The sequence below is a fragment of the Leuresthes tenuis genome, unplaced genomic scaffold (genome assembly GCF_036924035.1).
Source record: "Leuresthes tenuis unplaced genomic scaffold, fLeuTen1.0.hap1 SCAF_4, whole genome shotgun sequence".
Taxonomy (NCBI): Eukaryota; Metazoa; Chordata; class Actinopteri; order Atheriniformes; family Atherinopsidae; genus Leuresthes; species Leuresthes tenuis.
In genome coordinates, this window is record NW_027325358.1 from 24,187,405 (window position 1) to 24,211,536 (window position 24,132).

At 40.6% G+C, this 24,132-nt stretch overlaps 1 protein-coding gene across 1 annotated transcript in view; it reads left to right on the plus strand.

Moving 5' to 3' along the window:
• ptprdb (protein tyrosine phosphatase receptor type Db) overlaps window positions 1-24,132 on the plus strand; it is a 170,138-nt gene that overhangs the window by 16,291 nt on the left and 129,715 nt on the right. Inside the window, exon 3 of the mRNA XM_072383343.1 lies at window positions 12,428-12,453. The gene's annotated coding sequence lies outside the window, so the exon portion shown is untranslated. The remainder of the gene's footprint in view (window positions 1-12,427; window positions 12,454-24,132) is intronic.

The following is a 24,132-nucleotide window of genomic DNA, read 5'->3' on the forward strand; positions in this document are numbered from 1 at the left end:
TCTGCTTCTGTTGTAATAATTGTCTTTCAGAGGGGACTGTTTTTCTTCAAATGCAACCGAATGCGCCACGACTTTGGTGTATAAAAAATGGATGTAGCAATCGTTTTCGTTACCAGCTGATTCGGCAGTGACAGTTTTTTTTGTGACAGGAGACATGTTCAAAGGTTGAATCTAACCTGGAACCAGAGGACACTGTGCACGAGTCGCCACAGCCCTCACTTGTCAGGGGGCGTGTGGGGACTGACTCAATTTAAAGCCAGCCTCAAGGGGTCATATGAGGAACCGCAGTTACTGCCACATCTGAGCTGGCTTCATTTTTCAACCTCCGACCAGGCAGCGTTTCTTGTCAGGCTTGTCCCCTCCTTGACTGGCGGTCAAGTTCACACTACGTCAGCTGGTGAGCGACAACGGCGCTGAAAGTCCACAATCTGCAGATGCTTCTTCACACACTGAGAATGAGAACCGTCAATAACAATAACGGATTCTTGGTTTAATTTGTGCCCTTTATGTTAAAAATCAACATTTGTGCAATAATCTGCCAAACCATAGATTAGACAGACCACTGAATATTTCTCACATATAGTCTGCGTAACTGCAGTGTTTCACCTGCATTTTAATGGAAAGCATGTCTGCCATAACCCTCCTCTTGCTCCTAAGATGTTTGTTAGTTATGACAACCTTAAAGCAGCAGTAACGGATGTTTTCTGTAAAGGGCATTCGAACAGAAAGCGAGTTAGCTGGAAAATTTTGCTCCAAATGTGCTCTGCTAGCTAGCTATCACAAACCTCTTCCTCTTACACAACAAAGTGATTGATTGGGGTCGTTGTTCTGTTTTTGCATCCAGGCTTTAATATGCATTGAGATTTTGCAATCTTAATTCTTCTCAAAGTAGATTTTTATGATTGCTGTTTTTGTTTCAATGAAATTCCCTATTTTACATTGGTCTATACTTAATAAATTCAGCACTAATCTTAACACCTGAACAAATAAGGGCTTATCTGCATCAACATCTTGACAAATATGACATGATACATATTTGACATTCTATTTCATTGAGTCTGCATTTCATTGAGCACATTGTACAGTTTTCAGGAATCTAGAAATCAGCCGTACAAAAACAGCCACGAAGTCACTGCACAAACAGATGTTTGACACACATGCACGTGTGCATTCATGAATGACCACCACGACACACTGTGAATAGAAAGCAGGGAAAAAAATCAACAAAAAGATGTACCGAAGTGGAGAAAAACAGAAACGGAAGTGTTCTTCGGAACCCATCTGTCCGAGAAATAGTTGAAAGACGAGCAGAGACAGCAAATATGGCGGGCGGGGGCTGACAAACTGCAAACAGCATGCGAATGTGCAGACAAGGACCGAGACGAGAAAAAAATAAAAAAATTAGATGCTGGAGTGGATCGACAGCGCGCTGAGACAAAGAGGAAACGGCGAGGAGACAGAGACAGGAAGAGGGAGTGAAAGACAGTCAGCTTGAGAGAGTGACAGAGCAGAGTCCTGTGAGGGAGAGTGTGTGGGTGAGTGTGAGAACAGCGCCAGCTAACTCGTCTGTCAATCTGAATCTGTGATTGACACCTCGGGGTCCAGCACTCCTCTCTTAGACCTCTGGATCTTCCTGTCAGGATGTAGGGCACAGGGTCACACACGCCAACAAGCGCACAAGCTTTGAGACGGGCACATCTCCCCTCTACGACAGAAACTATAGTGGAAATGTGCATGAGTGTGTGTCGTTATGACTCTGTGCATACGAGCGCACTTACAGCAGGCACACATGAATGAAGGCAGGATTTAAAAGAACTGAGGTCTCCTGCGGGCTCCACTTTAGCTGACTGGACCTTAACCTTTGACACATGACCTTTGACCTTTACAATGTCAGCAATGCTGCTTCAGTGTCAGCAATGCGGATCTCTCACATCAGACTGTGTAGCAGGTTGGCGTCGTCATATATTTATTCTCATTGGCTGCCATTCACTGTCACACAAGCAGTGCCGTGAAACAAAGAATGTCTTAACACAGGGTTAAAGATCACAGATATTACCGTGTGCTTGAGGTTGTCAAAAAATTAGATTTAGCACGTGTACACTATCGGAGCACATTAATTGTATTATCAGAGGTCCTTGTTCATTTGAGGCCCATCAAACTCTGCGCTTACAGCTTTAGCGCCTTAGCATTTTAGCTGAAATAGCTGAAAAAATGAAGTGATTCCTGAAATGTGCCGGTACATTTGTGCATTTTCGCCTGAAACCGCACACCCTGTGTACACATCCACTTTCTCCAGTGAGAACAACGACCGGATGCAGGGTCTCGAATCAAACATTATGCAACACAAATACACCCTTCGTGCACAAACTGCAGAGCTGCCACAGCAGAAGCGGTCCGGTGGCGCTGTGCGTGCGCCTTCACACACTTTACTCGGCACCAATTTGGGCTCCAATTTGCAGCAAATAAACACAAAGGAAATTAACTAAAAGTTTTTTGCAGATGCTGATGCGTTCTTGTCAAAGGAGTTGTGAGTTTTGCACGTAGGATACAGCAGCTAACATGATCTTCAGGCCAACTCAGGCCAAAGAAATATTCCCAGGAAAACAGAATACTTGTCTTCCCCTCAATGAAGCTCAATGAAAAAAGAGGCTTTAATATCAAACTATCTATCAGTGCATCCTGCAGTTCTGCTATTTACCATTGTGAATGCATTTTTAAACGCAAGGATTTATCTCCAAAAACTGATGTAAATTCATGAAAACTGCTTTAAATATCTTTTAAGCAAGAATTTCTGAGTTTATTAGTTTTGACTGGACTGTGGGAGTCAAACAGACAGCTCATGATCGAGAGCTGCAGACTCAGCAAAAGTTAACATGTCCGCCTGCATTAATTTGCTCCCACCTATACCGATCCGAACCGGAGCCATTAAAGGAGCTCTTTTTCACAAGTGGACACAATTTCCTGAGGTCTCAATGAGCAGCGTCTGAAACGTGCTTGAGTCAAAATAACAAAGACAATCCATCAGCTCTTCTTTTCAACCGTGAATTTACAGCTCTACGATCGGCCGGTTTTAGGGTGCGGGCTGGCCGACTCAGCTCCACTCCACCTCTCTGCTCTGCACGGTCTGCCTCTTTTCAGACATTATTACTGTTTGTGAGAGAGCAGAGAGTGAAAAGCCTGAGATCTCTCAGTAGCACTCGCAGCAGGGCCAGCTCAGACTACCACACACCGAACTGGGAGGAAAATACTCGACTCAGAACTTTTTTCTCTGATACTTGCATTTCTTTTTTCTGCAGCTGGGCTATTGACAGTTGAGAGTTATCGTATGTGCTGCACTGGCCCAGATTCTTAAGACTGCAGCATAGAAAAAGTACTGTTACGGCCAGGTGGTTGGTTAAGGTTATTCTTAATCCTTCACATATGGACTTAAGATCCTGGGCTTCCCTTAAACCCTGGGCTTCACTGTTGGTCCATTCATGTGTTTTATTTAGGTTGTTATAGACTAACAATAAGAACTAAAGCTTGTGATGTATGGGTCAAAATCCCACAATCGGTAATAAAAGGAAAGCCAAATAAAATTCAGATGTCTTTGTCTGGTTAGATCATAGTAAACAAAGTAGTGGCAGAGCTTTATTAGCCACTGTAAATAGTTTCCCAATCAACTATATTAACTGCTGATGAGAATTTGCTTTTAAAGGCAAAACAAATAGCCTTGACTACCAATATCTGAGATACAGTGAACGCAGCATTTGAAGATAATTTGCTTTTGAGTAAAAAAAAATGGGGAGGCTGGATAATTCCACTCTGAGCTGGGAGTGTGATGTGGAAATCTCTTCAAGTCACTGAATGGTACATTTTCAAAGCTACGGCGTTCGAAGCGAAAGGATTGTGGTTTTGGAGTTGACTTCAGACCCAAATAAATGCACTCAAGCACACAAAAAAAAATTTGGGTTTTTTTCATAATGTGCTCCCTTCAGATACCTGCAAATGCAGAGTCATTAGATAGAGAACTGAATGCCAGGTAAACCCCTTTTCCACTGCCGACAACAGCCAGATGCTGGTGAGTGTTAGTGTTGTTTTTTCCCCCATAGTGTAAGGAGTTTAAGAACAGGGAAGAGAGAAAACAAATTAGTGTTTCCTTTGGTTCCTGTAGCCCTTGTGCTTCCTGAACACTCACTTTCCTAATGTTTTCGTTTGTTTAGTCCTCTAACAGTGCCAGCACATCCATCATCATGCAGCATTATGTCGCAGTCATTCTTTATGTCCTCACAGCAATCAAACCGACCACTTAATACGTGGCCAAAGGATTTCATCCAAAAGTCTGCCTTTGAAAGCTGAACACAGTTTAAAGGTTTTACCAGCTTGGCTTGTACTGATGAAGCTTCACAATGAGGGAAATGGAGCTTCAGGATCGCCAGAGGGAGGGCTGTTGCTTGCTCTATTTCTAGACTTGGACTAATTTACACAATCCATATGGTGCAAGTGGTGAAGATGTGGCAGGTGAGGCGACTGTAACAGTGTCTTCAGTGCTTTCAATGCGCCTAACCAGCATGCAGTGATTTGACAGAGCGACCAAAAGAAAAAGTGAAAACTTATGATGTACACGGTGATATATGCAGTTTTGGAAGATTCTCTGGGAACGGGAACGTGAAGGTGAGACGGCAGGGAAAATACTGAGTGGAAATTCATTTGAGATTTGGGTTGCCTGCCATCTTTTACAGTTGGAAAGTGCTCACGGAACAGTTGTGGCTTTCTGGCAGAAGTATAAATAACGCTGCAGTTTTAATGATGAAGTAGATAATGATGCCTCTCTTAGTTTCTCGAATTCGACTGCGATTCTTTTGGGTATAAAGTAGTGTGTCCCTCTTTCAGGCCCCATTTTCTGTGCAGATGATGGTTGCAGTAGTACTCCATAACTTGAAATGCTTCCATTGCAAGGACAAGGACAAAATGAAGTAATGGCTTGAATTTAATTAGGAATTAATTTTGAACACGATTCTCCATGTCCTTCCCTGTACACTCCAGCTGCTTTCCTTTTGTTATTGTTTCTGTGCAAGTCTTTTTACTGTATGAAAGTCAAATTAAAACTTTCTTCATTGCACACACATATATATATGTGTGTATATATATATGTGTGTGTGTGTGTGTGTTGAAAAACTAAGCCAAAGAGCAAAGTTTTGCATATTCAACGAGGGACAAAGTTGGAGCATTATGCTGCAGAAATAAAGTACACGTATTATTGTGATTATTTTAAAAAGTCTCGAGTTCAGTTTGAATTATTTGAATGAAAGCTTATGATTTAAAACCTCGTTTTCCCACAAACGCTGACCCTCCATGAATTTCCCAAGAGACACAACTCAGTGACGGTACATATTTAGATGTGCGCTCCAGCTTTTGGCAGTGGTTTGAAGACGACTTATCCTCTTTAGCTAATTGATAAAAATTAGACGAACCCGGTGTTCGTGCATTACATGGCGTGCATGCGTGTGTATAATATCACCTAATGATTTACATGCACATGCTCAGTAATTAGAGGATAGTGTCCATCTGGCAGTTTGTGTGTGTGTGTGCGTGAGGGTGTGTGTGTAAATCAGTAGGGGTTTGTGACTAATGGGGTCATTATTGATGCTGAGTCAGGATTACTGCTGATTGCAATGGTTGGATACCGACCTAACGAGTGTACAGATACACAAATAAACCACACACCCACACACACGCACGCCTGCACTCTCACGTCTCTCGGTCACACGCATACGCACACACTTTTTCATTTCTTTTAGGTTCTCACAGGTACACTTATGCACATAAACCTCCCGCCTCAGCTAATAAACGCACTCAAGCAGACAGCCCTCTCTCAACCTCCCTGGACCTGCTTTGCTCTTGTGCACGCGCTCAGGCGCATAAGACGTGGACACTTTCCACCGTACAGCCCCACGGAGCGCTGCCATGTTAAATATCATTCACTTCTTTTATTCTCATTGTGTTACACGTGATCTTTACACATCTGATGGAATAAACGTGCACATCAACATGCAACGTACACACTACCCAGCCAATAAGGTACAGAGAAGTGAGTTCCAGATCATTTGAAGTTACTGTGTAACAGTAACAAAGATCCACAGCCAAAACTTCAGTTCAGAATATGTTATTTTCACTCATATTGTACATCGGTGCGTTACCTTTTGTGTTCGGCACTTTCCGCCTCAGCTCTCTTCCCTTTGAAGCGCCGCTTACTGAAAGTCCTGAAAGTAGCTCGATATCTTCTCATATACAACAGGCACTGACACATTCATGGCCCCTCGATAAAGAGTCTCATAAAGGGGTGATTTGAGGCTCATGATCTGTCTTTGGTGAGAATCCAAAAGTTAACAGTAATCCGCTGAAATGTTTTTAATCCATGCACCAAAAAGCTCTTTTTTTATTTATAGATTTTGATTTCTTCAGAGTCATTCTTTTGGTTGACAGATTTGGCTCCATGTGATGTTGTTGTTACTTTGTGTATCATTAGTGCCCAGATACGTATCTGTTGTGTTGTTTTGCTGCTTTAGATAATTTTTTCTCGTCGTAAAACTTCTTGTTGATGTTTTTGATTTCTTTTACACATATGATTCCAAGTTTTCGTGTTTTAATGTATTTGATTCGATATTTGTAGTTAACTTCTGAGTGTGTGAGTGAGCCAGCTGCCTGAACTTAGGCTGTGTCATGTTTTCCAAACGTTTCTTTAATTTTTGCATATGGGAATTTTTGGAGAAAGATGTCGAACCTTCAACTTTCTTAACATATTGAATTGTGATGATGGTATAACAGGCAAAACAGCTGTTTGAAATCAGGCCTCCTGTAGAAGAGCCTCAGTGTCAAGTTGCCTTTTTTTGCAGCTGTTTGCGGTCTGATCACCTCAAACAGATGTTTCCGTGTCTGACCTCCCAGACACGCACAACTCCTCAGATTATTACACACCCATATGGTGTTGAGGTTCATTCTTTGTCCGTTAGGATTATTAGATTTAAGCAGAAAATATGTTTTTCCTGTTGTTTAACTGAGATTCTGAAAGTAGTACCCTGTAGCACATGAATTACACTCTCAGAAAACTTTAGTCTCAATAACAACTTAGCAGCGTGGCCCCAGGTTTTAATCATAACATGCATGGTATGTGATGTGTGTGTGTGTGTGTGTGTGTGTGTGTGTGTGAGTATCTGTCTGAGGCGACAGTGTTAGCTGTTCCTGAAAGCCACTGTAGATTCTAAATCATGCCTTTTATGAAGTTTTGCTGCTCTGGGCAGACCATTAACATTTCATGTCACTCTGGCTCACTGTCATACTGCAACGAACATAAAGTAGAAATTTCTTCTTGGAGTAATCAGAGCTACAGACTGCAGAGAAAGAGCCACGTTCGCCATGACTTTTTTTTTATAGGGTGTCTTGGATTCTTCTTTTCTTTCTTTTAATGCAAGAAGCACTTTATAAATGTTCGAGCATTTTTTAAGTTTTGTATTATTGTTCATCCTCTTTTACTTTACATATCTGCTTGAGTATGTCAATTGATTTTTCCTGTAAAAAGTTTCTTAAACAACCTTTAATAATATTGCTTTGTGTTTTTTTGTTCTATAATTGATCTTTTTGTAAGTCCCGAAGACAGATTGTACAGTTCCGCACAGTAGGATATTCTGCTTTGAAAGTGGAAGGAATTTTGAACGAATGAAGTGTCACGTGTAACTGCTATATGTCACTTTGTGACTTCTGTGTCTTGGGAAAGATCCTTTTAACCAAAACGTCAACCGTAGTGATAAAATGACGCAGAATGAGTACTGGCATCCACTGTTGGGGGGGCTGGGATGTGATTTAAAAAGAAAAAGAAAAAACCAGATGAGTGATGTTGGAGCATTTGCTCTCAGGATCTAACATCGCAGCAGCCATGACACCAAATGACCCCTGGTGTCAGACGTCACTTGATGAAACTGGCATATATGCCTGACATTAAATCTGAAATATGGCCGTCCACTGCTCTCCGAAAAAGGTGTACTTGCATTATCGTGGTGAGTTTTCCGTTTGCCCTGGAGTTCCCTGTTCACTTCACAGGGGGCTGCTGGGTATTCAGCCATATGTTAAGTAAGATTGTGCAGGGATTCAAAAGGGAACCATGACCCGCTGCATCCCACATGAAAAAAGACAGCGCTCACTAAACAGTTTAGGGATTAAGTACCTCAAGACAGCAATTTTTTAAAAGTTTTATAAGAACTGTCGTTAGGAAAAAGCTTTAAAACATTTAAAACAACTAGCGAGCTAAGCTGACGTCAGTTTGGCTAGCTTAGCTGTGACACTGACGTTAGCTTTAGCTTTCAGAGCTATTATAGCGCTGTCTATAATAATGACACTGCAGGATTTTTCAGAATAGAGGAATTTCGTTCAGGAAAGTTCCTTGCTAACACGGTTTCTTTTAGCAACCCTGAGTGTGTGTGAGTGTGTGTGTGTGTGTGTGTGGGGGGGGGGGGTTATAGCAGTTGTATGAAGTTATGCTAGTTCAAAAGGACAATAATACAATAATATTGTTCATGAAAAAAATGATATCTTGGACAAAAGTGTCCAAACCAAAGCAGCTTAGGTGATAGGCCTCCATATGACTTTGAGGGGGGAATTCTAGAAACTAAAAAAGTTGACAGTCATTTGTCAGCCTTGACCCTGAGATCAACTTTTTGTCACATAAACTTTGCTTTCTGGTGAAACTGACTTTCATTATGCCTGCGGAGGAGCAACTTTCTTTTTTTTTTTAATCAGTGTCGAGCTGTAGGGGGAAATATTTTCTCTTAAGTTTCATCACCAGACTTTATAGTCTCTTTCTCTCACTATGTCCTCACTTTCTTAACATTCACCGCTCACTTGTCAGCTCTGAAGCGCAGCTTGCCTTAAGTATTGGGATTCATAGTGTAAGCTCATCTCATTATCCCCGTTTGCGCGCGCGCGGGGGTGTGTTTATGCGTGTGCGCTTCACGCACGAGTGTATAACGGACTATGAGAGTGTGAGTGAGTGATGGGTGTGTAAGCCTCCCTCTCTTGCGCTCTGTTTGAAATAAAGCGACAGATAATCGCAGGGCTCTGCCGATGCGAGCTCATCTGAGCACCAATCGATACGGGTGCCGTAGCTTCAAAGCAACCCTTCAAAGAGGAGAGAAATAGCCATATGCTCTCCGTGCTGTGTGTGAGAGAGGGAGAGAGAGACAGAGTACAGAGAGTGAGAGCGGGTGTGAGAGAACAAAAGCCAGTGAGAGTCTTGTTGCGTAGAGGAAACAGTTTTCATTTGACAGCAAACATTACCATATCACAGTTGACTTGCAAAGTGCTTGGTTGCAACTGATGTCGCTGTTTAAATTGGACAAAATCATTGTTTCGTTAGCTGGTAATCTCCTGATATTCCGACTCTGTCATCTTTTATTCAGCAAATCAGCAGCAGCTGTGGCCTTTATCGAGGAGACACATGCGCACACTCTGTCACACGCTCACCGAGACAGAGGTTGAAGGCTGGGAGACACGGCGGTGCGTGGTGTGAGGGAAGCGGAGAATAGACCGCCGCCGTGTGCCGCGTGACAGTGGGAAGGGAAAGCATGCAGGAAGGAAGCGTGCGAGCAGGATAGACTGACAGAGTGAGAAAAGCAGAAGGATGTACAAGGAGATGTGTTTGTGTGTGCGAGACTGACAGAGAGGGGGGGGGCGCTGTGTTTTGCCGTGCCATCTCACCTTCCTCTAAGTGAAAATGAGAATGTATTTTTGACTTGTCTACGTAAGAGAAATGAGAAAAAGAAAAAAAAACTTGTCTGGAAGTTTGTGCGTGAGTCTTGAGTGTGATGGAGTATGTGTTTATGGGAGTGTGTGCACATGTTGTTAACAAAAACAAAAAAAGAGAGATGTATGCGTGTGTGCTTGTGTGTCAGCATGTCTAATTAGCTGAGACAAGCAGGTGTAAAACAGTAATTAATGGCGCAACTGACTGACTTCATTATCGCCACATGAGCTTTCCAAGCTGGCTGAACAAACACGCACACGCAGGCAGGCACACTTTAAGAAAACATTACAGCATACTTACGCACAGCATGCACAGCTAGTGTGTGTGTGTGTGTCTCTCTGCAGAATCACAGAGCGGTGTGCGTAAGTGGACACAATCACTGCACACGTCGCCGCCTGGCCACTCAAACACTCATTTAGTCTTCAAATGGACTCATTACTAATATATCACAACTGCTTTAGAGCAGGCTGAGCACACAGTAATGGTCTGGCCATCCTCCAGAATTAAGACAGAACAACACACACACACACACACACACTTACTTACACGTGCATGCTCACATTGACAGAGATTGAGAGTTGGGCTCCAGAAGCCCCAATTACCTTCATATTCAATGCAACACAACAGGCTACAGAGCTAATTACAAGTACCCCACATGTGGATGGAAAACCTTCAAGGATGCACACACTCATTGGGACGGGATGATATGTGACCAGAAATATCACCCTTTTTGTTTGTGTCTGTGGTTGTTAGTGTTTACAATGAACTCGTTATGCGAAATATGGCCGTCATTGTATCATCACCATAAGTCATTATTACAACCCCTGAGCCCAACAAGCTTTATTGAATCATCAATAAGACTGTATAATTTAGTGATTCCAGTTTAAGCCAGATTGATTTACACTCCGGTGCTCTTCCGGGCTTGAATGAGATCAAATGAAATTAGATGCCTACAAATGCAGCGTATTGTCATCCAGTTATGAATATGTTTTGGGTTTTTTTCTAATTTCTCATTCGCGCACTTTCCTTTCACGATGGTTTGCCGAGACATAAATATTGCTAATGCTCTCTCTTGCTCTGGTGCATGAGTGAGATGGCAGTGATTGGACAGAGTCATTTGACCTAATGAATATGTTGACAGCCTGTTTCTTTCTCTCTCCATTAAACACCAGTGGATTAGATTTACTGTGCTTACTCTAACAACTTAAAGACTCCATCAGTATGCCACTTTCCAGACACACACACACACACACGCCCATCTGCGCACACACACGTTGGCACACAGATTGGCCTAGCTCAGTCGATCAATGGCCTCTTGGTCAATGTCTCTTTCGGGAGGGTTATCTATCAGCTCCTCACTAATGAAACAATCTAATCGTTGTGTGAGTGTGTGTGTGTGTGTGTGTGTGTGTGTGTGTGTGTGTGTGTGTGTGTGTGTGTGTGTGTGTGTGTGTGTGTGTGTGTGTTGCATGCTCTCCAGGGTGTCAGATTGATTTTAAAATTCATGGATATGGTGTCATGTTGTTTATTCTCAGGTTAATTACCAGCTATGCTATTTCATGTACTCTAAGCCACACGTGTATATATCATACATGCATTTTCCTTGAGGGTTTTAAGAGATAATTACTGCCATCGTTACATTTTCTTTGATGAAAAAGCTACTGCCATTAACTGTGGTTTTGTCTCTTTTTTTGCGCGTGTGTGTGGATGATTTAGTCTTACAGAAATACATGAAATGACCAGTCTCCTTAACATTAGGTGGTGACAGCATGCAATTTGCTGTAATTACACACCTATTAACACCTGTATAAGTAAGTCGGGTAGTTTTTCTTTCTGAAATCAAAGTTGGAATTTCTTTTTGTGACCTTTTCAGAAACTCAGTGGAGATCTTCGACCAATTTGTCTTGCAAGGCCACATTGTCTTCTTTTTAAGTGAGGTCACCCTGACAGGTTTTCAAAGTAGACATTTCTGAACCAGGAAAGACTTTACGCACTTTTATTCAACGGTAATTCTTAAGGCATTTCTAAGGTCACTTCATTTTTTTGCCGTGTCACATGTTATTTGCAGCCAGGATCATAAACAGACAGCTCCTCTACATTGGAATTTGATTCAGATTAGGAGCTATTCTTCTTTCAATTCTGCAGTGTGTTCTACAAGCAGCTCCCTTAAAAGCATTTTTTTAAATCAGTGAATTTATTTATTTGGTGATGCAACTGTCGAGGGGTTTTCATGTCGATCAGTTCTTCATTCAAAGTCAGACCTGTCAAAGCACACCTGGTTTGGGCCACATATGCACATGAACATATGAATAACAGTAGAGAAAATGTGGAGGTCGAGAGGACTGAGTCTTTCCGTCAGAAAGTTCGAATAAGAAAAAGAGTATTAGGGAAGTTGTTTAGCAGGAATTTGAGCCTGAATGCACCCTTTGGTGTGCTAATGAGGACGGATTTTCCAGAGTGGACGAAGGCCTGTACAAACAGGAGAATGACACTCCAGACAAATGCACAATAGCGCTGTTTCTCTTCTTTTGTGAAATGTCTTGGGAAGTTGTTGTGCATCCGATTGGTATTCTAATTCCAATCTTTTTTTCTCTCTCTCTCATGCCCTTCCCGCTCTCCTCTGCCTCTCCCCTGTTTTCCTCCTCTTTGCAGTTTGATGTGTTGAAGTACTTCTGAAGGTAAGAGTCTCATTTTGTGCTTTCCTGCTCCTTGTTCATTCTGTCGTTGATTTTCCACCCATAAAACACAGCATGCCATCAGCTCTCGCCACAGTGTGTGGACCACCAAACGGCCTGGGAAATGCTCTGTGCAGCCTGGAACACAATAACACTGAGTTAAGATAAAGCCAGTGCAGCAGGCAGCACTCGCTCTGCGTCCGACGTGTACAGAACTGTAACAGCGGGCAGCATTACACTTTCATGTGGGTGTTTAAACATGCTTGAAACATTTGTATCCTAACTTCCATTCGTACATTTTAAATCAACATGATGATGGCAGAGCAGTGTGCTGGTTTTCAAACTTTAAATCGTGATATATCATCAGAGTTGTGGTGTAATTCCGCACAATGCACACAAGTTATAATAAAGCGCAGTAAATCCCCTTCTGCAGAGTCTTCCAACTGAATCTATCTGTCACAAGCTGTTAGTCATAACAAGGTCCATCTTGGGGGGGGTGCGGGGAGGACTTGGACTGTTTTAAAGGCAATGACACTGTTATTGTTTATTTATGGAGTAGAGGTTTCAGCCGTAGTATATCTCAAACTTATTACTTTCAGGCTTGGTGCTCTGTAATAATACCAGCTGACTTAAAATACTTTGAAACAAATATTGAATGTGCCACAGTGCCATACAGCTGGGTCTGACCTTGCTTTTTGGCATGCGGGGTCTGTGTAATATCTGACTACAGCGTGTCAGTGTGAGCATCTGGTCTGCATTTGCATCTTTCTTATTGGTTAAAAGCGTTGTTTTGATGATAGATAGTCCATTATTTTTTATATGACTTTGTCTAACTTGCTGTGAAATGTAACAAACTAGGCTAAGCTTCAATATTTATGCTGCATATAATGACTACTAGTTAAGAAACAGTAAATAGGCTGTCTCTGTAGCATTTTTCTAGGCTAGTTGACACTCAAGGTGCTTTTTCACCCATTCATACACACACACACACAAATCATCACTTCTCAGTCCATATGTTCCAGGCTGCGCCGTGTTTTTTGCTGTCAAACACATTCACACACTGATGGACCCATCAGAGGAAATGCAGGGTTCAGCATCTTTCAGAAGAACACTTCGTCATGTTGACCGGGGGAAGCGAGGGATCGAACCACCAAGCTTCAGCTGCCCCAAATGACACAAACAACCATAAACACTCACACGGGCAATCTAGTATTACCCATCAGTCTAACATGCGTATTTCTGGATGCCACCGGGGTTCAAATTGGGAACCTTCATCACCCATTGTTGGTGAAACAGCACCACTTCACTTCATTTTCCTGATTTTCGTTTGTGGGAAAGGCTGCACGATATATAGTACCAGTCAAAAGTTTGGACACACTTTTTCATACATAATTACATCAATTTGTGCTACAAGTGTTTTGCGATACAAATGGCAAAGTAGAACAGGCCTAATTTCCCTGACTAGTCTATGAGCGAAGTTTGATAAGACATTCTGAACTCATTGGTGCGATGCAGGTCACTAACTGGGCAGCACGAGCCATTAAAATGAATGTGTCCCAGTGGGCTGAACCCATTCAATTCAATGCAAAGAGTGCAGACCAGCGTTCTGTTATGTCTCTGATAAGAGAGTTTCCACACTTTTGGAAATGCATTTAAACTAGTTATGGACTGATGTCTACTTTGCAAATCAATGAAATTAGATAGTCAATGAAGTCAATGCATCGTGGAGCAGCCTTCATCTTGAGGGACTTTGTTACTAGTAGCCTTTGGTCCCATTTCTTTAGTTTCATCTACAAAAAACTCCAAAGATAACAGAGTTTGACAGGCATGAATTAATATTTTGCACCAACTGGGTGATTCCCAGAGAGCTAGTTGAAAACACGGCGTATCTCTACAGCATTTTGTTATTATTGTACTTTTCATGTTTTGGAATTAAAGATAGTTTTGCTATTGTTAAATTCTACTTGTCATTTCAATTCTGCAGATATCTGTGACGCGTCTGTTTGCGTTTGGAAGGATTTCAAGATTCAAAGCTGCTTTGTTCAATTTTGCACTGTTCATCCCTGCTGGTGCAAAGAAATGTCTTGTAACTTATTTCTTATTCTGAATATAATTAACATCAATAAGTTAGGAATAATTTATTTTACAATTCTTTTTATGGTTTTACAACATGGTGTTCAGTAATATTCATTGGTTTTATGGACACATGCGTTAGTTCCATTTTCCAACATATTGCATTTGCATTTTCCCATATATGTGAGGTTGACTAAACTTTCCATCACTTCAGCTACCTCCTGAGATGTTTTCTAAGCGAGAAACCCTCTTACAGCACGGTACATCAGGCTTAAGAGCGTGATTCAATCCAGTTGTATAGAGAGATGCATATATAGATAGATAGATAGATAGACAGATAGATAGATAGATAGATAGATAGATAGATAGATAGATAGATAGATAGATAGATAGATAGATAGATAGATAGATAGATAGATAGATAGATAATGATAAAGATAGATAGATACCTACTTAGATAATTCCTATTTGTAACATGTATACGAACTGAACTGAAATGTTTGATGATACTTTTAATCTACAAGGTATTTATTATTGATTTTCCAACAAAAGCCTTGTGGTTAAAGCCACTGAATGTGACTGCCGATACTTTCAAATGTAAAACCTGGTGCAGCGCAGTAAAAAAAAGGTCCAAGAGGGTGCTTCATGTCCTGCCTATGATTTTGAACACTGAACCTGTCACATATCAATAGTAAACAGAAAAAGTCTGATAATTGTAGTGCAATTTTGTTCAGATCTCCCGCACAAACAGAGAAAGATGCCAGTCCACCAAAGCAGGAAGTTTTAACCAAACAGAAACCATGTGAGTGTGCTCCATAGTTTGTATTTTGCTTTGCTCCCAAGGGTTGCGTAAGCGCACGAGCGTGTATCTGTGTGTGTGTGTGTGTGTGTCTGAGGGCATGTGCCTACATCTAAGTCTTTGTCTCTGTCCTTGTGTGTGTCTTGTTCAGTGTTTGGAGTGGGCTCAGTTGGGACTCCGTGTAGAGCCTCATTAGTGGCTGAGGTTTGGCCCGCATGCTGCTACTTGAGACACTTGGGGCACTAAGTCATATGCTACTCCACTGCTGGCCCATCTGCTACGTTGGCCCCCACTTTAAACTTTTGTTTCTCTTTCTGTGCAAATGTGTCTTTGTAAGCAGAATGTACCTGATGTACCTACATTCACTGAAGCCTGGTGCTACGGTCCTAATACATTACATCACTGTGCCTGATAATTCTCTACTTACTCTACTTCTGTTAATCTTAGACGAGAAATATATTTTGCCCTGTATGATATAAAACATATATTATCAATTCCGATTGATTTAAAGGTTCACACATTTGATAAAAAGCTACAACCCCTCATCCCACCTCGTAATGTCACAAAGATAAAAGTATTTTATTTTAGCTGTTTGCCAAAACACATGGAAGGTACTGCTGAATGTAATGAATGTGGGCTTTAAGTGCCAAATCTCTGGTGTTCACATTCAGACTATAAGAGGAGTTTAATTACAGCTCTTTACTGTATAGAACCGAGTTTAGAATTTTCATTTAGAAAATATCCCTTTTTAATACTTTTTGGGAATTCTTCCAAGGCATTGACCTTTATTGGAGCAACCAAAGAGTGGGTTTCCCTCTTTGCAGTGCTTTGTTGGGCTGTGACGGCAGACGTCTTCAGCTGTTAGTTTTCTTCACCAAGTGAAATACAGATCAATCAGATTGAAAGTGAGAGTGGACTGTTGCCACAGGAATCTACCAAGGCCCAAACTATCACACTGCCTCCAAGTGTTTCACACATTTCACACGTTTCAGCTTTTTATTGCAAACAAAAATGTCCTCATTAAACAGCCTCAGCCCTGTATCACTGTGCGTTTGCACACATCAAGCTGGCTGTACAGAATCAGATGAGTGATGACATCATTGTTAGTTAGAGTGGTGTGTTCTGCGATGCCAGCTTCTCCTTTCACACATGGTTCTTTGACACCTGACACCGATGCACAATGAAGGTGCAACAGTCCTGGCTTAAAAGGCATGTGTGAAGAGGACTACATTAGCAGTTCTACAATTTGTTATTCTTTCCATCATTTTTACACAGGTTGATCTGAGATTAAACTGTCCAAAAACAGCTTTTAAGTAAATGGCTTTTTTTAGATGTTTAAGACACTCTAGCCTGTTTTTTTTTGTTCTATTGGTTTGCAGCATGTAACAAATCTTCTATATTTTCTGTCACGTATACAAACTGGTGCAGCTCGTCTGCTTCTTGGAGATTGCTCTTTTCTACGGGAGATATGGTGAGAAGGTTCATCTTAGCCATGGAAAGGATTAGTGATCAATCAATAAAGATTTTTTCAAAGGCTAATGCTGAATATGTAGTGTACAGAGTGGCTGATGACTGATGAAAGGGGAATATGATATATATATGTTTGTATTTGATTTGATGAGATATAACTATGTCTGCATTGTCTCTCTTTGTTGAAATTAATCTAAGAATATATGAGGTAAATGAATGGTAAGAGTTTATCAAAGTAAAGTGCCTCACAACATCAGACAGCAGGCTTTGCATCGTCATGGTACTTGTTGAATTGTCTCATCTCCTAAGCTGTTTTATCACTGACTGAATATCATAAGAAGAGCAGTTAGTGCTGATGAGATTGTTGGCTGGGTTTCTGTTAAACTTCAAAGGAAATGTTGCATTTCGGCAGGTTGAGTATTTAAAGTCGAAAAGCAGCAAGATGACTAAAATGTTTTTCAAAAATAGATGTCGAGCAGACTGTCATTGTTCGTCCACCTTCCACCTTTCCTTCTCTCTCTTTCAAACCTAACTACACACACACACACACATCAGGAAACCTTCAGGTGTCTGTTCTGCAGCTGTCTAAAATCTGCATTACCAAACTAAGGACAAGTATAAAAAGACAGCTGTTGCAGGGAGAGAAAAAGGACAATAGGAAAAGATGGAATATCAGGGCTACAGAAGACATTGATTTGCAGATGTCTTTTCAGGTTGTGCAGTGCAGATATTAAATCAAATCAATGTTACACTTTCCCCTTGTAGTAACTGTGAAGATATCTTTTGTTTGGTGTGATGGGTTCAAACAAACTTCCCAAAAACAAATTCCAGTGTCAAGTTTAATCCTATGTAAGCTGAACAGTTTGACCTACATTTTAACCTCCCAGCACATCCATCCCAAATAACAGATGGGATCAATCTTGATTTTTTAAAATAAAATTAATATTTTGATGCTTTTTTTGGTCCAAAATTGTTCTGCTCTAGTCATCATTGATTGAATTGACCAAACATAAAGATTTGTCTGTTCACCATTCTTTGTTGATAACATAACCAGTGCTGACCGGTAGCGATGCAGTAAAATGTGGTTAAACTCTGCCAGACCTCAGCAACTCTATTATTCAAAACCTAATCTCAACACTTCTGATCTTCATGATATATTAATGTTCAGAATAAAACAGAATAACCATGGAAGGAAGCTGCAGAGTATAGAACTTTTCTTCAGGTTATTAAACAGCACTACTGCTGTTTTTTTTCTCCATTTTAGATAAATACTTGTAGAGCACAACTCGAAAGTCCTAAGTCCTTCGATCTGACCCATTCAGTGAAGTTGCTGAATGTTAAAAACCTCTCTTACACACGTGTTGCACCGTATTGGCGCAAAAAGGACATCTTCATTACCCTGCCGCTTTGAGCTGTCAAGAAACCATAGATAACTAAGGGAATACAAAATGCTTGTGAGAAAACAGATCTTTTAAAGAAAAGAACCACTGAAGCTGAGTAAAACTATAGAAACAATGTATAAAAACAAGCTGACAAAAGAGAAACTGTAAAAGAAATTATCATAGTAAACTTCTAGAAGATCTTTAATATAATATGAAAAAGACATAGAAAGTATTAAATAACATTATTGATATTGGAACCAGAAAAAAAAAAAAAAGTTATTTTCTAGTACAAAACACAACCGCGACCGATGTTGGTTCGAGTTTGGCCAGAGAAATCACAAAGACTGAGGTTTGAGACTTTGAACATAAAACCATAAATGTAACTAAGTCATTGTTTATAAGGGGAGCGGATGAAAATTATTGGTATAGGTGAATCATCTAAGGCCAAGAAATCAACATACTGTGACAGCATTGATATGGAATTGGTCAAAAGCATCAAAGAATCTGTAGTGAAACCATTTGCCTACATCTGTCATTACAGACTGTGTAAACTGTCATGGTTATACCAATATAAAATGCTGGAGATTCACATACACTCACTAACTCGGTCCCTCCGTTCGTCCCAGGATTGTCGTCTAGCAGTGCCTACACCACGCCTAAGACAATCCAAACTCTTTTCATGTGTCGTCCCACGATGGTGGAATGACCTACCGAGCGCTACCAAAACAGGGGTGTCCCTGTCTATCTTCAAGAAGCTCTTGAAAACCCAGCTCTTCAGAGAGCATCTCCTATCCTAGCACTTACCTTGTACTTCCCTACCCCCTCTATCTCTGCACTTTATCTTTCTGTACTTTCCTCTATGCCTGCACTCTATCTCTACTCTGTCACCTCTGACATAGTCAGACTAGTAGGTTCCTTCAATGTAGTTTATTGTTAGCTTTATATAGCTTGTTAAATCTTCATTTGTAAGTCGCTTTGGATAAAAGCGTCTGCTAAATACATAAACATAAACACTAACTATAGTCCTATTTCATTACTCCCACAGTTTTCTAAGACACTTGAAAGAATATCCCACAACAGATTATATGAATTCATCACAAAAAATAATGTACTATATGAAAAGCAATATGCGTTTAGACCTAAAAGAACTACAACACATGCACTACTTGAATTTGTTGATACAGTTGCACCTGCAGTTGAAAATGGCAAAAATTGTCATACTGTTGACCATGATTTATTATTAAATAAATGACATAGATATAGAATCAGAGAGATTGTACTATAAAGGACAAACAGTTTTCTTAAAAATCAAAATGAGTTTGTACCAACTAATGATATTAATTTTCAATTGAAAACTGTTACATGCGGGGTTCCCCAGGGATCCGTGGTAGGAGCACTTCTGTTTATACTGTACATTAATGATGTGAATTTCCTAGACACTAAAGATGATGATTTTTGCAGATGTCACCAATTAACTTTGTAATTCAAACTAAAATGCATTTAAAATGCATGACTTGTTCTACTCGGCCACGGGCATCAGACCCAGATATATTATTAGATTCTACCTGCTCAGCTAATTCTAACAGTGTTTGCACAATTTGAGGGAGCGCCATGATCTGTGATGCGTCCTCTAAAGACCCGGCAATTCAATCAATTTCCTGGCACATTTGCAATGTAATGCAATGCAGATGTGCACAGCGACAGATGAGCAAGTGTTTCAGCTTCTTATTTCCTTCTTTTGTTTAAATTTTAAATCATGCTTTTTATTTCTTCTGTTTTAATGTCTCTGTGAAGCACTTTGAATCACCTTGTTGTTGAATTGTGCTATACAAATAAACTCGCCTTGCCTTGCCTTGCCTACTGGACAAGATGTGTAGCTCGGTCAGCAGGGAGCTGAAAAAGAGCTGACGTCACTCTGCTGCGTCGCTCAGATTGCTTTTTGCTTTATGAAAACGAAAAAGCAAAAATGTGCAATCTTGAAGAAGAAAATGCAAATGCAAATGGAATGATTGATTACTAGTTTTATTTATGAGTCCAATAATGCAGCCACATTCTTAAAATGAAAAAGCATTTCTGAAAATGCATTTTAATTTTCTAATTTGACATTACAAATTGAATTTTGGTATCTATTTTGAAAATTAAATGTCAAATGTCTATGTCTTTTTCATTTTAATTAAGTGAAAGATTGAGCACTCTTGAAGAAGAAAATTAAAATGCAAATAGGATGATTGATTACTAATTTCATTTATGAGTCAAGTAATGCAGCCACATTCTAAAATTGAAAAAGATTTCTGCAAATGCATTTTAATTTGAATTATGGTTACGATTCGCTTCCATAGATCTGGAGCAACTTCTGAATAAAGTGGAAAATTAATTAAACTAAAGATTTAGTGTTATTATAACAAATTATTACTTCAAATTTCTTGAAGTGATTATACAAAATAGATTAAGAATTAAGAATGAAATATCAAAATCGGTTGCAATACTTTGTAAAGTTAAAGATGTTATAAACCAAAAATCATTGCACACTCTTTACTGTTCCATTATACTTCCATATATAACATACTGTGTGGGAGTGTTGGGAAATACCTTCGGAACAAACACTCAACCACTATAGATACGGCAAAAAAGAGCAATGAGAACCATAAACAAAACCCCCTTTAACAGAAGAATCTAATTTACTTTTTACAAAATCAAAAACACTCAAATTTGAAGACTTGGTTGACCTCAAAATAACCCAAATTATGTACAGGGCAAGACACAAATCATTGCCCCACAATATTCAGAATTTGTGACAAAAAATGCAAACATATCGTGTATTGAGAGGAAATGACCAACCAATGCAACATATCACAGCATTACAGTTGAGGGAGTTGGTGTGGGGGACAGCTGCACTGAGGAGATAAAAAAAAGAATATTTATCACTCCATGAATTCACTGAACTATTTAAAACCAACATATTGCCAAGATGTTCCCAACACTCAAGTTAGAAAACTATGTGATTATCTGTCTCATCCTGGTAATCTTTATATTGTTATTGGTACTATTATTATCATGATAATGTTAAAACAGTTAGTTTATATGGATGGATATGAAAATATATGCATTGCCTGTGTGAAGTTTCCTTTTTTCTTTTTTTTCATTTAAGGGGGTAGGTCTCGATAAGCTTAAACATCTACCTACTCCCTTTTGGACAAAAAAACATCCCCATCAGACCGCTGATACTGACCTCTCTGATTTAGCTTTGTATTTTGTATTAGTTTATGTTATTTGTTCGAAAAGAACAAACTGAAAAACCATGATCATTTTGCCTAAACCCAACCAGGCGAGAGAAGAGCTTCACGAAAGTGTTGTCAGGATGTGTGATGGTCTTAATCTCACGTGTCACAAAGGTCCATGGATGAAAGTGCAGCACATAGCTGCTCAATCCAAGCCCGTCCTCCTTCCCTCTTATGCAGACATTGCAGCTTGTTCAACGATAGACTTGGCAATGACGTCAACTCCGATGTGGAAACACTTATTTAAGTGCTGTTGTTAGAGAACGAAATTCCGAGTCGTATTAATGGGTAGGAACAAATGATGGCTTTGACCGTGTCAGTTGGAGGACTTGCCACGTGTCTTATTCAGCAATGCCACAGTATTTAAGAACAGCCACTGGGGTGGAGGCCTCTTTTTGGTCATTCATCAGCGCGCCATTACAGCACAGTCTTTGCAATCTTTTTTTTTGTTGCTGTTCGTTGCGCTGCATGAGCAAACGACTCGTGGGCTTGTTCTCTAATGATGCTAACATCAGACTGATGGGTCACTTTGCACCATATTTACTGCAGTGTATTCTTTGACTTCTCAGTTGTTATCTAGTGCATTTACGGGGGTTAAATGCTGGTCTTTAACTTCTGATGGATTGTACGGGATTCTGTGTGTTGTGCTGTGAAAAATATGTAGCTGTCAGTCAACCTAGTCGCTGTCATTGCTCCAGATGGCAGGCACGAAGAAAAGATGAAAAGGTAAAAAATTGGCCAACTGATGACTTGGATGTCAGATGACTATATTTTGGGAGATGTTTGAATAATTCTGCTTGATTTTAAAATTAGAACGCATCTCTTGTGGCTGCATAGCTGCCCAAGGATTTAAAGCTAGTGTTACAGGTGGGTTAGCACATATATGCACATATATGTGTACAATAGAGAAAGTATGCATTACATGTAAATGAACAGGCAGACTGGTCACTGCATGGAGTGGTCGAGTAAACAGTTTCACTCTTTATGTGCAACAGCACTAAACAGCATAAGCTTTGTAATGTAACGTGTTTGTGATAAAACAGCCTTAGCTTTAATAGCTCTTCTCAGCAGGAGAAAGGTTAATTATCGCATCCTGCTACAGACAGGACACCTCCTCCTGTCAAGCACACACACACACACACACCGCTGAAGCACACAAACATGCAGGCCATCAAACAAAACAGTGTGTGTGGGCAACTGTCACGGAAAGATGTAATCTGGCATCTGCTTGGCCTCATTTCCTCCTCACCTCGTCTGCACTTGGTCGTCCCCTTCCACGAATATTCACAACGTGACAGGATCGATGCCACAAATTTCATTCTTGTCGCTGATAGAGAAGAAGTTCCCTGACATCGTGTTCCTTGACTTTGATGCAATTTAGTGAAGGTGGGGAGGTTCATCGGATCTCTCAAAGACAGTAAAAATGAAATTACAGATGGATGGACAAAGGTGTTCCCTGGATGTGAAGCAGGGATCTGTAGAAAATGATTGCTGTTGTGTTCTCTGGAAAGTGACAACTCAAGAAAAACCATAACAAGATATTGGATCCTTTCTCTTATAAAACCTGACAACTCTATTTTACATCATGAACTCTTACAGTATCTCTGTATGCTTGTGTGCCATTTTGCACCCTCTTCTCAGCATCTGTTTCTTTTAATATTATTTTTGAACCCACGACGTGTGTTGTCTCCCATCCACCTCCCGCTCTCAATCCTCATTTCATTGCCAGTCTAGACAGCAACAGCAGCAGTTACCAAGGCTTGGAAAGGTGGAGAAAATAGGGTGAGAAAGAGGGAGGAAAGATGGGAGGAAAGGAGCCAAGGGGGAAAGGAGAACTGCACAAGAACACAGAGAGATTAATAGATTAAGTGGAGTGGCATATGATGAAAGTTTTGAGGAGTATGGAGAAGAAAGGAAATGAAAGGGTAAAGAGGGTTGGAGCTAAATGAAGGAATCAGGGGAGGGTAAAAGGATAGAAGTATCTGAGAAAGTCAGGTAGGTGCTGTGAGGAGGGGAGAAGTGTGGAAAGGTTATTTTAATGCAGGGTAGCAGTCAGGTGATCAAGGTGGGGAGAGAAAAGAGTGCCAAATGGGGGAGGAAGGAGGGTGATGGTGAGGTGTGGTGTGGTGTGAAGGAGCAAATGAGGTGAAGAGAATAAGTGTGGCAAAAAGGAGAATGGTAAAGAGTTGTTGGGGAAAAGAACAGAAAGTCTCATGGAAAAGTGGAGGCTAAAAAGAAAGCGGATGGATGGATGGATGGATGGATGGATGGATGGATGGATGGATGGATGGATGGATGGATGGATGGATGGATGGATGGATGGATGGATGGATGGATGGATGCGAACAGTCTTGTAGTTTTACGGGAGGTTGCGAGCGGCAAGGAAGTGAGGTGGATAATAAGGCCATAGCTCATTCCTGTGGAAGTGTGTGTGTGTGTGTCTCAGACAGCCTATGTGTGCACAGCTCATGTGTCTGTGAGTCTTAGGGTTGTGAAGAGAAGCAGCCTCTATCCTATTAGTGACTACCTCTCACTGGATGACTTATACGCACCTCATTTTTCACCAACTGCATGACAGCAGATACTCAGAAAGAAACAAACACAAGTGTGCACACGCACACTTGCACAATTGTAAAGCTAGAGGAGTAGTGACAGGAGTAATGTGCTCCTCCTTCCTCAT